Here is an 18,298-nt window from a genome sequence, read left to right on the forward strand (position 1 = left end):
TTTAAGAGGGTGTTTTTTATTCTATGCCAAGGAAAGATGAATAAATCAAACTGAAATCCATCAAGCAGAGGAGAGTCGCTTGAAGTTTCTCTACAAAACTAGAATATTTTTAATGTATAAGCAGTCGTTTTCGTTAAGAAATCGAGTAAATAGCTGGTGTAAAGATGATATTGGATTGCCGTACGGGTAAACACCAATGTCGACTGTCGTTACTCTTTGTTGCTTTTGTTATTTTTTCCTTTCCTTTCCTTTCTTTTTTTCATCATTCCCCCCTCTTTTTTGCCTCCCTCCCCCCCCCCCCCCCCCCCCCCCCCACACACACACACCCACCTCTCTCAATTTAAAGAATCGCACCTTCGTCATGCAGCATTCCATATCGTGCAATCCATGTTGCAAAGCTGCACGCTTGTATGCATGCGCAAACCTTCCACTCAGAGCGCACAGTTCGCTTAAAGCTAGAGAAGGAAGAGGCTCGTGGTTCGAAGCTAAAAAAGCGAAAAATTCTCATTCTAGTGATGAATTACGAGCTCAATATGGAAGCACTCTTGAAACTAGAAGGTATTTATGCTTGTTTTATTGTTCAGCCATGAATAATATGCCTAATAGTTTACATTTTCCGAGTTTGAAGCCTCGCTGTATAAAGTCACACGTTGCCTTTAAATATGGCCGCCTACCATTTTAGCTTCCCAGAAAAGTATCTGCTCCTTCTGTTTATTTTTCAATGCTGCGTACAGGAATGACAAAGATATCACTTTTGTGCTAGCTATTATTCTACCTGTATTTCACCACGAGTCAGTGCACATTGAATACAAACCTGTATTTTTATTATTCTATGTCAACTATTCTGTAATGTTACTAAGTTTATGTCATAATGAAAGGAATTTTGAAGAGAATAGGTGAATCTTGCATAAATTTTGTATTTTTTACATGGTAGAATTATAAAGTAAAAACAGTATTTTTTCCTATTTACATGAACAAAGCTTCGTGGAATAAACGGAGATGGTAGCAACTCCACTGACCAGACAAATGATCAAACATGATCCTAGCTGGATGAATAACGAGCTCACTTAGAAGAACATTTGAGAACTAGAAGGTATGATTTTATGCTTATTATTATATTTTTGAATGATGAATAATATAAATTTATGCATTTAGTCAGAACCCTGCATCTTAATACACTAGTAAGTATGCCATGTGATGCATAGGTTTACCTCAATTTTAAGCATTCTGTTTGTTCTTATCACTGGCAACCCGGGTTCATGTCCTGCTGGGCTCGATAATGACATATGACAGTAGAGTTGCTTGTTGATTCTCTCCTGTTCTTCGAGGGTTTTCCTAGGGTTTTTTTCTGGTTTTCCTCCCGCCTTGAAAATCAACTTCTAAAATTCCAATTGGATTCCTGTGAATGAAGAGCCACTCTGTGGAAATGCCACTGTTAAATATCCCATTATTAGATAGGTGAACTGAATTATTAGATCTGATAATAGTACGATAAATGAACCTTTAAGGGAAATAAAAATGGTTTAGTTATCAGGAGAGGGGAACAAATGATGGGAAATTTTAAGAAAATATATGTAAAATTCAGAGGAAAAAAGAGAGAAATTTGTGGCCGACACAGGTATTCTCATTAAGACTGAATTGAAATTAGGCTTTTTGTGTATTGCAAAACCCAGAAAGTAGAGAACTCAAAGGCCTGTTTACATGAGAAAATTTTGCAGCAGTTTCAGGTGCAATTTTTAATGTCTGGAATAAAACTTTACGAGTTAAATTGCTGCAAAAGTCATCCTTACAAAAAAGCATTAATGTGTGGAAACAATACACACTGCTTCAAAATAATTTCAATATTCAGGAGCATGTTTTTACTCATTATATCTTTACAAATGGGGTTTGAGTTAAAAAAATAACTTGAAAGGAAACAAAAATAGCTCAGAGTTAACGTGAACTTTGAATTACCTTACCTAGGGTTATAGTTGTGAGCATTCCACTGTATAATGATTCAACATAAATGTTGTTAAATTATCTGTCTTTTTTTTTCATTCATTCATTTTGTTCTGTCATTTATTTGATCATTCTGTTAATTTTTTATTCATTTGTTCATTTTTTAATTCTTTTGTTCATTCTTCCATTTCATCTCTTCATCCATTCATTACTTTGTTCATTCATCCAGTCATTTCTTTGTTTGATTACTCATGCATTATGTTCTTCATTTCTGTATTTCATTCATTCATCTATTCATTCTGTCTTTCATTCATCTATTCATTCTTTTATTCGTTCTTTCATTTGTTCATTCATTCATTCATTCATTCGTTTTCATCTATTCATTCTATTTTCATCTATTCATTTTCTACGAAACAACTAAAACCTGTTTAATCTAACTAAAACTATTTCTTACCAGAAAAACAAAGAAACAATGATCGGATGAATTAAGCGCTTAATTTGAAGAAGAGTTAAAACTAGAAGGTATTTATGCTTACTAGTGCATTACATTTAAGAAATTTAAAACATTCAATATTCACACTTATTACATATAGTGGCTTGATGAACCCAACATAAAATGAATGCTCGCCAACAGGATTGGCTTCATAGCTCAGTTGGTAGAGCATCGCACCGGCATCACGGAGGTCATGGGTTCAATTCCCGTTGAAGCTTGAAATCATTTTTTCAAGTCTTTCTTTACCACGTTCGCTTAGATCGCTCATTCACTGTGATGATCAACACATCTATCAAATTTAAAACAGTTGTCCATTTTAGAAACTCTGATCTAAACTCTGATCTATGAACAAGAAGTGTAGGAAACAATGATGTAAAGGAGATATCTACATTGGAAAACTTTTAAATTATGTCTTAAATTATAAAATACCAAGTACACTAAAAATATTATGCAGAACAAGAAATGCTGTGAGCATTTTAGGAACTCCCATCTAAAATGGCATTCAACCAATCAGAGTGCACAATAGAGATCAGTCGTTTTATATTTAAGGAATGGTCGCCTACCTTTATATTGTGTCTTAGAAAAACTCCATATCAAGTAATGGATATTATTTATAAAATAGTAGAAAAATGGAATTATGATTGGACAGACTGTTCCGTGCACTGATTGGTCAAAGCAAATGTCACATGCTATCAACAGCCAATCTTATAAGAGCCCTTAAGAATAAGCAATTCCTAAGCCTGGATTTCACTAGCCATGCAAGAATAAGCAGGTTGCTTTAACTTGAACATTAGTCAATGGAGCCTTGACAATGACTCCTTGCGCCACTGCGTAAAATAAAGATATTTTTATAAACATGCACTTTATACAGACCAGCCATGCTGCAGGATACTAAGGTATTTCTGGGTCTCCTAAGCATTTAGATTGAGCATGTGTAGTGTTGGTGGATTTACCCACCCCACCCCTGTTAGGTTTGCAAGCGTGCGAGTGCGCATGTGTGTAATAAAGAGACGAGCATCAAAGCACATAGTTTAGTGTAGTTGATTATCATTTAGAAAATACACCACAGCATGCATAGTAAGAATGAGAACGCTCTGTGTCATGCAACCATAACTTAGCAATAAGTGATACAAATGCACTGAAAAAATAGCATTAGGCACAGGGAGCCCACAAATATTCAAATGTTTTTTTCTTCTAGAAAGAATACTTCATGGGGTTCCCTGAGATGTTTGAACTTACTTCACTGACTACACAAGCCAAGTTACAAGCAAGCATGCAATAAATTATTGGAAACTTTTACAAGGTAATGAGTTAAATTAGAACTGTATATACTAGATTGAAACATGAACATGGAACATGCACGTCTACTGAACAGCTGACAAGATTACTAAACAGATATTAATATATTTAAATATAACCTTTAAAATGTTAACTTTAAATATTTAAAAACTAAACAATAAATTTAAAATATAAACAAATTATAAAGTTAAAACATACTCATCAATCAAGCAAGTAATTAACCAAATTATTAAACACTTGGGGTCTGAAAACCACAAACACGGGACGAAAGAACGATAAGAAATGCTGGATGGTGTGAGTGTGCCCGTTGGGGTCTGGGGAGGTCCTCTTGCTAATGCTGGACGTGGTGTTAGTGGAGGAAGTCCATCTACTGATGTGTGCCTGTTGGGGTCTGGGGAGGTCCTCTTACTAATGCTGGGCGTGGTATTAGTGGAGGAAGTCCATCTACTGATGTGTGCCTGTTGGGGTCTGGGGAGGTCCTCTTACTAATGCTGGGCGTGGTGTTAGTGGAGGAAGTCCATCTACTGTGTGCCTGTTGGGGTCTGGGGAGGTCTTCTTACTAATGCTGGACATGGTGTTAGTAGAGGAAGTCCATCTACTGATTCGTCAGATGGAAGTAGAAAAATATGCTCCTTTTGGGAGTAAGGAGCTTAAATATTCAACTCCTTGGTGTTTCTCCATGATGTTGCTTCGTCTTTTCCAATAGGAATCGATATGGGCACATTGCACGTGAGTGGAGAGAGTCCATTCAGATGATCGTTTTTTGACGTGATGATAAAACCTAACAAACAAAATCCTTCCTGGGGTCTGGGGAATATAAGGCCTTCGGTGTCCTCTTACTAATGCTGGACGTGGTGTTAGTAGAGGAAGTCCGTCTACTGATTCGTCAGATGGAAGTAGAAAAATATGCTCCTTTTGGGAGTAAGGAGCTTAAATATTCAATTCCTTGGTGTCTTTCCATGATGTTGCTTCGTCTTTTCCAATAGGAATCGATATGGGCACATTGCACGTGAGTGGAGAGAGTCCATTCAGATGATCGTTTTTTGACGTGATGATAAAACCCAACAAACAAAATCCTTCCTGGGGTCTGGGGAATATAAGGCCTTCGGTGTCCTCTTACTAATGCTGGACGTGGTGTTAGTAGAGGAAGTCCGTCTACTGATTCGTCAGATGGAAGTAGAAAAATATGCTCCTTTTGGGAGTAAGGAGCTTAAATATTCAACTCCTTGGTGTTTCTCCATGGTGGCCCATACTCCTGCAGGTATGCGGGAATGACATATGGTGCTGATTGGAGAGAGTCCATTCAGATGATCGTTTTTTGACGTGATGATAAAACCTAACAAACAAAATCCTTCCTGGGGTCTGGGGAATATAAGGCCTTCGGTGTCCTCTTACTAATGCTGGACGTGGTGTTAGTAGAGGAAGTCCGTCTACTGATTCGTCAGATGGAAGTAGAAAAATATGCTCCTTTTGGGAGTAAGGAGCTTAAATATTCAATTCCTTGGTGTCTTTCCATGATGTTGCTTCGTCTTTTCCAATAGGAATCGATATGGGCACATTGCACGTGAGTGGAGAGAGTCCATTCAGATGATCGTTTTTTGACGTGATAATAAAACCCAACAAACAAAATCCTTCCTGGGGTCTGGGGAATATAAGGCCTTCGGTGTCCTCTTACTAATGCTGGACGTGGTGTTAGTAGAGGAAGTCCGTCTACTGATTCGTCAGATGGAAGTAGAAAAATATGCTCCTTTTGGGAGTAAGGAGCTTAAATATTCAACTCCTTGGTGTTTCTCCATGGTGGCCCATACTCCTGCAGGTATGCGGGAATGACATGGTGCTGATTGGAGAGAGTCCATTCAGATGATCGTTTTTTGACGTGATGATAAAACCTAACAAACAAAATCCTTCCTGGGGTCTGGGGAAAACAAGGCCCTCGGTGTTCTCTTACTAATACTGGACGTGGTGTTAGTGGAGGAAGTCCGTCTACTGATTCGTAAGATGGAAGTAGAAAAATATGCTCCTTTTGGGAGTAAGGAGCTTAAATATTCAATTCCTTGGTGTCTTTCCATGATGTTGCTTCGTCTTTTCCAATAGGAATCGATATGGGCACATTGCACGTGATTGGAGAGAGTCCATTCAGATGATCGTTTTTTGACGTGATGATAAAACCCAACAAACAAAATCCTTCCTGGGGTCTGGGGAATATAAGGCCTTCGGTGTCCTCTTACTAATGCTGGACGTGGTGTTAGTAGAGGAAGTCCGTCTACTGATTCGTCAGATGGAAGTAGAAAAATATGCTCCTTTTGGGAGTAAGGAGCTTAAATATTCAACTCCTTGGTGTTTCTCCATGGTGGCCCATACTCCTGCAGGTATGCGGGAATGACATATGGTGCTGATTGGAGAGAGTCCATTCAGATGATCGTTTTTTGACGTGATGATAAAACCTAACCAACAAAATCCTTCCTGGGGTCTGGGGAAAACAAGGCCCTCGGTGTCCTCTTACTAATGCTGGACGTGGTGTTAGTAGAGGACATCTGTCTACTGATTCGTAAGATGGAAGTAGAAAAATACGTTCCTTTTGGGAGTAAGGAGCTTAAATATTCAACTCCTTGGTGTTTCTCCATGATGTTGCTTCGTCTTTTCCAATAGGAATCGATATGGGCACATTGCACGTGAGTGGAGAGAGTCCATTCAGATGATCGTTTTTTGACGTGATGATAAAACCCAACAAACAAAATCCTTCCTGGGGTCAGGGGAATATAAGGCCCTCGGTGTCCTCTTACTAATGCTGGACGTGGTGTTAGTAGAGGACATCCGTCTACTGATTCGTCAGATGGAAGTAGAAAAATACGTTCCTTTTGGGAGTAAAGAGCTTAAATATTCAACTCCTTGGTGTTTCTCCATGATGTTGCTTCGTCTTTTCCAATAGGAATCGATATGGGCACATTGCACGTGAGTGGAGAGAGTCCATTCAGATGATCGTTTTTTGACGTGATGATAAAACCCAACAAACAAAATCCTTCCTGGGGTCTGGGGAATATAAGGCCCTCGGTGTCCTCTTACTAATGCTGGACGTGGTGTTAGTAGAGGACTCCGTCTACTGATTCGTCAGATGGAAGTAGAAAAATATGCTCCTTTTGGGAATAAAGAGCTTAAATATTCAATTCCTTGGTGTTTCTCCATGGTGGCCCATACTCCTGCAGGTATGCGGGAATGACATATGGTGCTGATTGGAGAGAGTCCATTCAGATGATCGTTTTTTGATGTGATGATAAAACCCAACAAACAAAATCCTTCCTGGGGTCTGGGGAAAACAAGGCCCTCGGTGTCCTCTTACTAATGCTGGACGTGGTGTTAGTAGAGGAAGTCCGTCTACTGATTCGTCAGATGGAAGTAGAAAAATATGCTCCTTTTGGGAGTAAGGAGCTTAAATATTCAATTCCTTGGTGTTTCTCCATGGTGGCCCATGCTCCTGCAGGTATGCGGGAATGATAAATGGTGCTGATTGGAGAGGGTCCATTCAGATGATCGTTTTTTGATGTGATGATAAAACCAAACCAAATTAATAAAACTAACCTCTTAGGTCTGAGGGAAGGAAGGCCTTGGTTTCTTACTGTTTCAGGAAGAAGCTCATTCAGTGAACGATGATGACACATGGACTTTTAAGAGGAAGTCTTTGTTCTGAGTTCATTATTTCGAAATGTGTTGCTTGTTTAGTTTTAAATTTTAGTTAGTATAATTATATGATTATATTAAACACTTCCAGAGCTTTTGAAGAGAAAATCTATATAAGTCAAAGATACAATTTTCAAGTTAAAGCACTTTCTTGTGTGCCAAATAATTTTCCATGACAATCATTATAAGAAACCTGTAGCATGAGTTCATAATTTTTTTTTCTTTAGGAGCTGAATTTTCACATTTTTCTTTTAAATTTCAAATGTCTGGAAAAAAAATAGTTATGTATATTTCAGAAAAAAATTCTGATTGGATAATACAAGCTTTTGGCTTTTTAATCACAAAAAGGGCATTGATCCAAAAATATGTATGGTCCTTTTGGGAGTAAGCTGAGCTTAAATGTTCAACTCGTTGGTGTTTCTCCGTGTTGGCCCATGCTCCTGCAGGTATGCGGGAATGATAAATGGTGCTGACTGGAGAGAGTCCATTCAGATGATCGTTTTTTTGACGTGATGATAAAACCAAACAAACAAAATCCTACCTGGGGTCTGGGGAATATAAGGCCCTTGGTGTCCTCTTACTAATGCTGGACGTGGTGTTAGTGGAGGAAGTCCGTCTACTGATTCGTAAGATGGAAGTAGAAAAATATGCTCCTTTTGGGAGTAAGGAGCTTAAATATTCAACTCCTTGGTGTTTCTCCATGGTGGCCCATGCTCCTGCAGGTATGCATGAATGATATATATATGGTAGTGAGTGGATAGAGTCCATTCAATAATCTGACAATTTTGCTCACAGCTTCTTTTTTGAAATTTGATTGATTAATTTCCTTTTTTACATATACATAGCAATTAGAATGTTATCATTTTTCATAGGAATTAAGATTAAAGTATTTATTTGGGGGAGGGGGAGGTATATATATTAGTATTTTTATAATTTGAATTTTTTAAAGTGCATTTCATCATTTTAAGAGATAAATTAAAATAAATTAATGAATTGAATTGATAAATTTAAAATAAATTAATGAATTCAATAGATAAATTAAAATAAATGAATGAATTGAATTGATAAATTTAAAATAAATGAATGAATTTAATAGATAAATTAAAATAAATTAATGAATTGAATTGATGAATTTAAAATGAATTAATCAATTTAATAGATAAATTAATGAATCATTATTATTACCATGTGGCTAAATTTTATTTAGAGAATGAAGAATTATAATTGATACTTTCCTTCTTACATTTTTCACTTTTGTTTTGTTTTAATTCATTTTATTTCTTTATTAAATAAAACTAGATTATATATATTTTAGGTTTTTTAGTATGGGTTTCAATTCCAATGAAGGAAATAATTTTTTACAAAGTTAAATGTGTGTTTACTGTGTTTTTATTAAGTCATACTTTCCTTTTAACATTCACCCTTAACATTAACATACATTTTTTTGTTATGAATCTTAATGATTGAATCTTCATTTCATTCAAATTTCAATGTATCTATAGGCTATATTTAATTAAAATTGAGAAGTTTCACTTTACGTTTAGTCTCAATTTCCTTAATAGGATTGATGGTGAAGAATGTACTGAAGTAAGATTTACTTAGGTCTATTAGGCATTAATATAGCTGTAAAATGTATAATTATTTAACTAATTCATTAGATTTGCTTTTTAAGTACTGTAATAAAGATGACAGTGTCTGTCTTTCTTTTTTGTCTTCCTTTTTTTCATTCTTTATTTCCTTCCTTCCTTCATTCATTCCTTCATTCATTCTTTTTTTTTGTTTGTTTGTTTATTAAAGTAAAGCAGTACTTGTCCTACCCTGGTTGGCAGAGGATTCAGGGAATAAGGAAGCTTCTGCCAAGCATATTATATACTAATATTATTAGTATATATATATTATTATACATTTATTTCAATAAAGTTAGTCACCAGAAAAGCTACAAAACTGAGACCGGCAAGGATTATGGGTATATACATTTTACATGTTTCAACCGCTTGATAACTGTTGATGAACTTGAGATCTTTTACCAGTTACAAGTTGACCTCCTCTGAGTATCCTCAACTGCTGCAGTTTGTGTCAAAAGCTTTACTTGTTGGATATAAAGCATATACCCATGATTCTCAGCGATCACAGCTTTCTAGGTTTTTGGTGACTGACTTTATTGAAATAAGTATATACTAATGTCCTGACTAATGTTCTTCTGTACTGAGGTGATCAAGCTTTAGTAGTTTTCTATTTGGCATGACCAGCTAATAACAGGTGCCTATTGGTTTATTGTAATGTGCTGCAAAGGGCTGGGTCACACCAGAGAATACCCCTTAGATGGAACTGTCCGAAACATACTTGTCTCAAATGGTCATTAATTACACAGGAAAAACAGTCACCTAATTAAACTTAAGATCTCACTCTGGGCCCATGGCTCGTGATGATACCTGGCTATAAGTATATGCCTTCAAAATGGTTTTAAGGTAGGGCATTTTTATGATTATTCATTATATAACAGAAAATCTAGAAATAAATTTCCAATGAAATGATATTAATGACAATTACACTTGCCTCTGGATGTGATTTCTAGATGTTACTGAAAATATGATCTGTGCATGGGCAATGTTTCATCAAGGGTCAAACAAATGTCGGAGATAGTACAGGGTCAGATATTGTACTTTTCAGATAATATGGTTCAGGACATACTTGTGTGAGGGGTTATAACACATGAATTGTAATTAGGAGAACCATATTAATTTTGATAACAAGTGCTTAGATGTCTACATTTTTCTAGTCTGTTGGTGAAGTGGAGGGCGGGGCTCACAACCCCGGCGTGCGGTCGGCGTCCTAGTAGGACCCCTCCTAGCTGATGACCACCACACTTGACCCATTGCACTTCCTGGGTCAATCACTGGTGAGATGGCCAAAACAAAAAGATTATGTACGCTGTGTGCTTTAACATGGAATGCTGTGAAATAAACAGCTGGTAGAAAAGGAAGGAATTAGAATGAAAGCGCGGCTGCAGCATGGGATAAGTATGGCATTAAAGGAATAACACAGACGTTATAAGCAACACAGGGAACCCGGCTATATATATTTTTTGCATCTTTTAGAAAAGTAACTTTGCTCTTTGTGGGTTTCCTGTTTCGTGATCGGTTTCCTATTACATAGACTGTGATCAGATCTGCGCTGTGATCAGATCGGCGCTGTAAACTGATAGCCGATTAAATACTCAATCAATAACCGTTGGTAACGCACTCTAGTAAAAACACTCAAAAGAAGACTGCTTACTAGAAAGTGCGTTACACACCACAGGCAACCCATACGAAACAAAACACCAACGGTTATTGATTTGAATTTAATCGGCTATCAGTTTACAGCGCCGATCTGATCACAGCGCAGATCTGATCACAGTCTATGTAATAGGAAACCGATCACGAAACAGGAAACCCACAAAGAGCAAAGTTACTTTTCTAAAAAAAGCAAAAAAATATAGCCGGGTTCCCTGTGTAAGCAATGGCGGCAGTGCCGCGCTTTAGAATCCAGGCAGACGATATGGAATACAAAACTAGACAACGACAAAAATTCATGCGTCCCACATGGAAAAGCCTTGAACATGTTTTCTTATGCACTGCATGATAATTCCCAAGGGAATTAATATATCAAATTAATCAGGAAAACTAACACGCATCAGAGGATTCTTGCATAAAAATACGTACATCCCACATTGACGACTAGGTTGCAAAGATAAAGGTGATTGCCTCAATATAATATTTAGAGGTGATTACGAATATTCAATTCTCGTCGGTTTTTATCCAGATTTTCCATGAATCGGATGAAGTAGATTAAATTATGCACTGCTTCTCTAAATGGGTCTAAAAGCAAAAATCAATCAATTAATAAAAAGTAAAAATGTTAGGATTAGAGCAATGGAAGAAACCTTAGCCCATTAGGGTTTGTGCTAGGCATAGGGTTAGCGTTATCCCCAACCCTTACAACCCTTTAATCAAAAGCAAAAACCTTAGGGTTAAACCCTAGCAGTAACCCTAGCTAATAAGAGTTGATGTTAGGGTTAGGGTAAAAATCGTAAGGGTTAGGGTTAACACTAACCCTAACCCTAACGATTTTTACCCTAACCCTAACCCTAACATTTTTTTTTGATTTTTGATTTTTGATTTTTGATTTTTGATTTTTGATTTTTGATTTTTTATATTTTCTTTTTTGATTTTTAACTCCTTGATTTTTTTTACCAAACAAATTTATTTTTTATTCTTCAAAGGGGGTACTTTTGATCCGACCCTTGAAGACTAATTAAGAATCTTGGATATTTACTAAGTGTTCAGTTTTATAGAGACACTCTAGAATGTCTACGTTTCGTTTCATAATTTCTTCCTCCATCTACCCCCTCCTTCTCCCCATGCATATGCCTTCCTTCTCTATATTTTAAACACAACTGTCCATGTGGGATGTACAATTTGTTAACAAATGTACAATTTATCATGATTTCTCTTCGAGCAAGTATATTTATTTTAGCTCTTTATCGTACTTTCTGTAGGGGGAGATATCACAGAAGACCCATAAATCTGGGTATCCAGCAAGGAAGGATGTCAACATTGGAAGATTCTTGGAAAAGTGGATGAAAACCCATATAGGATCCTCCGCATCCCCACCCAACGTCCCCGTCTCATAAAAATGCAACTACCTAGGTAATACCACCACTGTGGTCCATGTGGGATCAATCTTGTGTACAATCTTTGTACTAGTTTCCTTTCTTGCTCGAACAAATGGAAAATGCGGCCGTAAGAAATACGCAATAAATTTAAGAATACATCGAATCCCTTGGGAATTATAACGCGACGCTTTACAAAACTTAGTTCAGGCTTTACAATGTGGGATACGTCATATTTTATTTTGCATTTTTTATTAGTTAATGTTGTGATTAAACTAATGTACTCATCCGCGCGGGAAAAAATCATATTTAAAATGGGAATAGTACTTGAAAAATCTTGAAGGGTTTTGCGCAACAACTTGTATTCTACTTTATAAAAAAAGTCCTTCTTGTCTTCCTGAAAACAATTAATGCACCTTTGGAGATTATGGGAAAATATTCAGAATCAAAAATATATTAATCAAACTTCTTTTTAAGAAAATAGTTTACTTTCTGTATCAATCTTATATGTACTCTTTTAACTGTTGAAGAAATTCATCCCAGAAAACGCGCATTTGTACATCCTTTTCTTTCTTCAGCTTGTCATTTGAATTGCTTTTTATGATCAAAATTCTTATATTTCAAATACTATGATTGCTTATAGTTTCATAATCAACCTTTCCATGTGGGATGTTTTTTCTTAAAACAAAATTTATCAATTATGACTAATTTCTTATAAATATATTAAATCTTGAAACACATTGTAAGTGAACTGTATTATCAAAATTCTAAATATTTGCTTTAATATTCATTTTCGTTGAAATCTCACATTTAGTTCAGTGAAAATCAATAGCAATAACCTTCCACTATTCAGAACATTCTTATTTTGTTTAGCTGATAAAATAACACATAACATATATGTTATATAAAATATATGTTAGACATGTCTATATGTTATGCATACGAAATGTCCTTATGATTATAGTAAGAAAATGTGAAAATTAAGGTTAAATTAAGTGATTAAAGATTGCCTTTCCATGTGGGACATCCACAATACTAATCAAATGAATTATACAACATTATTATTTATTTCTAATCTATACTATTCTGAAATAAAAGGATAAACAGAAATAAAAAGATTTTTGATTCTTTCCTATTCCTCAGTACCTTGAAACATTCTCTGCATTTAAAAAACTTAAAATGGAAAACACAACAAATGTTCTTATTTTCGTCCACTGGCGCATGCGCATTGGTAGTTTTTATATGCTTGTCCTTTTGATGAATGTTGTGAATGTTTCCTATCAAAGTTTTTCTTAAAGATATATACGAAAGTATTAATCCAATTGTGGTTTTGACCCCACATAGCGACTAGTTTTTCACTGACTCATACATCCCACTCGTAAAGGAGTGAGTATGGGTATTAAGATTAGGGTATGCTGGTCATAGCAAGTGGTTAATCACCTACGATCTAGGGGCCGACTAACCTCTCCCTTAGGCTTCGGCCGAGCTTCCTGATCAGTCTGTAATTCCTCCCGGGATAGCGGTGTTGGGGTCGAAATCCGCTCCAGCGTAACCGTAAGTCCATACGACGGTTCAGCACTCGATGTATGGAAGTATGGTCCTGGTTAATCAATCAATAAAAGCAATCTCAAAGAAACAGTCTCCTTGACAGAACGTTTTGTGATTGATATCTGTTTAGTTAATTCCTGATCAAATATGGAAAAGTAAAAGCCCTGCGGCAAAATATCCTATCTATTAATGGTTTTCACGGCCGCCATGTTGGATGAATTTAACAAAAGATTCGTCTTTTGTTATATCCTCCAACATGGCCGTCGTGTCTTTTGTTATTACATTCTCTTGGGAATGATTGAAAACCATCAATATAGCCGTGAATGCTTGGCGCTGCCATACTACGATTCAGCTTTGCGACTGCAGGTATTGTCCAGCGACAACAAAAACCACTTCAGTTTTATTATCAGCTATAATAATAATAATAATAATAATAATAATAATAATAATAACAACTTTATTTAATGAGGGTGGCACTAAATAGTGTACTACGCTAATAAACTTGTGGCCCTCAATATAAAACTACTAATATTTACAGCTGAACGCAAAAGAAATCCTAAACGTGTGTGCAAATGAGTGCGCTTGACCAAATATGATCAAGAATAAAATAAGAAGAATTGAACGAATTTTCCAGTCATGTTAAAAACAACACAAAAACGCTCCGGCAACGCGTGAGAAAGTATAAAAAACAACTACTAAGCACCAGGTACATTTAAAGTAATCGTAAAGAAGATATCTGTATCTTTGGTAGCAGGGAATTTATCATTCAAGGGAAAGAAAACTTTAGATAGTAATTCGCAATCATTTCATTTAATGCAGCCTTTAATTTTTCCAGAAATTTCGCTATTTTTACAAATCTTTTTTCCAAAACGAGGGTTTAACCAAAATATGCCATTCGTATACTAAAAGCAAACCTTTGAATTGTCTAACTACTTCATATTCTGTATGTCATATAGTATAGATTAGCTTGATTGTACTTGATTGTATAAGTCTCACGTTTTGGAAACATTGGAAAATCCACTATGGTAACGTCGGATTTGTTGAAACTTTAATTTCATTCTCGTTCATTATGAAAAACCCGATGAGATACTAAGAATGTGGTAAGTGTTTGTAAGATGTTGCTTCGACTGATAACTACCCATTCTATAATATAAAGATCCCTAATTTCAAAAAACTTAAATCATATCTCGACAAGTTTTTGAAGGTGATAAATCTGTGAAGATCTCCAGCAACCTAAAAGTACGAATAGCTATTATTAAACAAACAGCGTCGTTCTTTTACAGCCCACTCAGCTGGGATTTACACCCAGTCCTCAAAACTACCGACATCTTTCGAATCTCTAAACGATAATGTGTAGTTTGTGTGCATTAATACACCACTGAGTTGCTTTGGGCTGCAAGAGACACAAAGCCGTACAAACAAAAAATATTAATATCGAAAGTTAAGAAACTTAAAGACCTGGAAATTCGAATGTTCGAGTACAAAAAATGCAAGTGTTTTCGTTGGAAACTACACTGTGAAAAACTATTATCAATATTCTGTCCAAAAATTTATAATATTTTGAAATTTAGCAGTAGTATTGCGCATTTCACATGAACAAGGCTAATTCCCCCCCCCCCCCCCCCCCCAAAGTATAGTTACCTTGCTTGAAGACAAGAAATATAATGAATACAAACAGAGCTCATATCTAAACCATCCAAAGAGCAAAGCCTCTTGGAATAATAGGAATCATGAAGATAGTGCAGCCCGATATTATAAATAACTACACTCTAGTTGGCCTTTGGCCGAACGGTTATTCGTAATAATCGCCATTATAAACCAGTTTCCTGAATGGATTCTTCCTAATACTTGTACCGAGTGGAAGAATGTTAACCGGAATCAGTCATGCTGGTTTCCATGGCAATTACTTCCCCGCTACGCCACGTGGAGGCTACCGTTCATCGTAGCGGATTTTCCCACTCTGTATAAACCAACAGAGGGGTGTCCAATTGGGGTGTTGTGAAGCCGACAAATCACAAGCCATACTAGAATTTACAGGCAAGGTCCTGTTGACTGCCTTAAGAACCAAACACTAAGTTTTCAGGGGATCAACGCCATTAGCTAATACTAGCGGTACCAACTAACAGCGGCAAGGTAGGGGTTACTCCACAACTAACCGACTCACACACTCAAAGGCGCACACACACTCGTCGCAAGCGCAATCGCAAAGCTTTATTTGTTCCTTTATTTCGTCATTACTTTGTTCTCTGTCTGCCTGTCTAAGACCTTAACCCTTAAAAACCCAGTAACCAACCAAGCCAAGGGGACTAGCAACTGCCTGATTACAATCATTCTAACCTGTCTAAACCCCAAAAATACATGCTGCCGAAACCGAAATAAAACCAAAAAGACCTACTGAAGAAACAGTATCGGTAGAAAAGATCGAAGAAAAGAGTAACTTAAACCTTATGTGTTAATCGAATGGAGATACCAGAAAAATATCTAGATAAAACGTCAAAGCACAGTATCGGAGAACAAAAAAAAGGTGTAAAATGATCGGAAGTAAAACACAGAAAAAGTAAAAACATGCCTAATATAAAAAATGCCGGGCCGAAAAAATCCTAAAAAGCCAATTGTTTAAATGGATGCCGAATCGAACTGAATATAGTATATTAAAGTTTAAAGACTCACGGTTTTGTGACCACAACAACATCACCTTACAGACTCGATGACCAGTCTTCATTTCCAAGGACAAACGTAGAACGAGGTCTTGTAACCATAATTGATCTGGAACCATAAAGGTGAGTATATTTTTTCATGACGAAGAGATATCAAGGCGTGGTCTGAAGCTAAGGCCCTATAATGAAATAATCCTCTATTTAAAAAATAAACTTGATTATAAGGATATTTATACCTATAACCAAACTCCAAATCTATGAAACAGTAACAAATTCATTTTGCACTAAATAATACAAAATAGCGCAATGTCTGATGTATTTTATGAGTAAATAAGATATTTGGTACTAAATAGTGCTAAGTTATATACGAAGTACAGTTTCATGGATATACCGTGAGTTTTCGAAATCTAAGACGCAAGAAAAGACTAAAAAATAGATTGAAAATGTCCTTACATGTTGAAGAAATCCACTCCAGAGTCTGCAGGAGATGTCCTGTGTACTCTGCTTTACCCTGAATAAAGAAGAAAACATTCGTTATTTAGTTGTAAAATATAACTATAATATTATCAACAAGATGGTATGATTAATAAAGTACTATGAAATTATGAGTTTAGCTAGACTTACATTGAATACTTTATCCTCAAACGACAAGTAAACACAACAACACCTGAAAACACACTAGATAATCGTCAGTAAAGAAAAGAAAGAAGAAAAATGGAGTGAACGTATATATTTCATGTTGATTGTTGTATTTGTCAGTGTTTGAATTTACTTGCAAGGTTAATATATCATCACTTGTTCATATGTTGGGTTTACATTCCAGTTGTCATGGAAATCATATTTTCATTTCAAGGAATATTTCTGCATCCGTATCTAGAATCAGTGTTTGAATCCCTAACTAAAATCGTTTCAAACCTTTCCAACGGCTCTTCCAACCTACAATTATACTAAAAAATCATGTAAAGTCAGTGAAAATGTAAACAATCTTTACACACTAGACAACATAATATAATCATTCAATTCAATGTATATCAATGTTAAATGAGTAAGTCAAGTATCGGTTTGGTGTTGTCGTTTTGTCATCGTTTTGATCATAATTATTTTTAATATTTAAGTTTATTAATGTTTAACAAAGATTGAAATAAAGAATTATTTATAATAGTTTTTGATGGAAGTTTAACTTTTATTTAATTGCAACCCAAGCCTCGTTTACCCGGTTATTGTTATATCTTCATGAAAAAAAGTTAATAAATTTGTTTTCCTTTTAAAATGTGTGAATCCAATTGGTTCACCATCAATAAAATATGTTTTCATTTGTCCTCCAAAAATAAAAATTGTGTTTTAACAAGGGTTTGAATCCCATTCGTTCTCCAAAAATCAAAGATGTGTTTTAACATGGGTTTGAATCCCATTCGTTCTCCAGAAATAAAAGATGTGTTTTAGCATGTGTTTGAATCCCATTCGTTCTCCAAAAATCAAAGATGTGTTTTAACATGGGTTTGAATCCCATTCGTTCTCCAAAAATCAAAGATGTGTTTTAACATGGGTTTGAATCCCATTCGTTCTCCAAAAATAAAAGGTGTGTTTCAACATGGGTTTGAATCCCATTCGTTCTCCCAAAAATAAAAGGTGTTTTAACATGGGTTTGAATCCCATTCGTTCTCCAAAAATAATGGTTGTGTTTTAGCATGGGTTTGAATCCCATTCGTTCTCCCAAACAAATGGTTGCGTTTTAACATGGGTTTGAATCCCATTCATTCACCAAAAATAATGGTTGTGTTTTAACATGGGTTTGAATCCCATTCGTTCTCCCAAACAAATGGTTGCGTTTTAACATGGGTTGAATCCCATTCGTTCTCCAAAAATAAAAGTTGTTTCAACATGGGTTTGAATCCCATTCGTTCTCCAAAAATCAAAGATGTGTTTTAACATGGGTTTGAATCCCATTCGTTCTCCAAAAATAAAAGATGTGTTTTAACATGGGTTTGAATCCCATTCGTCCTCTAAAAATAAAAGATGTGCTTTAACATGGGT

At 35.9% G+C, this 18,298-nt stretch overlaps 1 long non-coding RNA gene across 1 annotated transcript; it reads left to right on the plus strand.

The window, feature by feature from the left end:
* The first annotated feature begins 419 nt into the window (after nt 1–419).
* LOC116287511 (uncharacterized) lies at nt 420–9,854 on the plus strand. The gene is made up of 5 exons (XR_016121542.1): nt 420–558; nt 981–1,093; nt 2,396–2,460; nt 3,630–3,734; nt 9,777–9,854. It is a non-coding gene; the product is annotated as an uncharacterized LOC116287511 (long non-coding RNA).
* Nucleotides 9,855–18,298: the final 8,444 nt, after the last annotated feature.

This window comes from Actinia tenebrosa, unplaced genomic scaffold (genome assembly GCF_029948245.1).
Source record: "Actinia tenebrosa isolate PJP-AT-01 unplaced genomic scaffold, QUT_ActTen_1.0 PGA_scaffold6__47_contigs__length_16458017, whole genome shotgun sequence".
NCBI lineage: Eukaryota > Metazoa > Cnidaria > Anthozoa > Actiniaria > Actiniidae > Actinia > Actinia tenebrosa.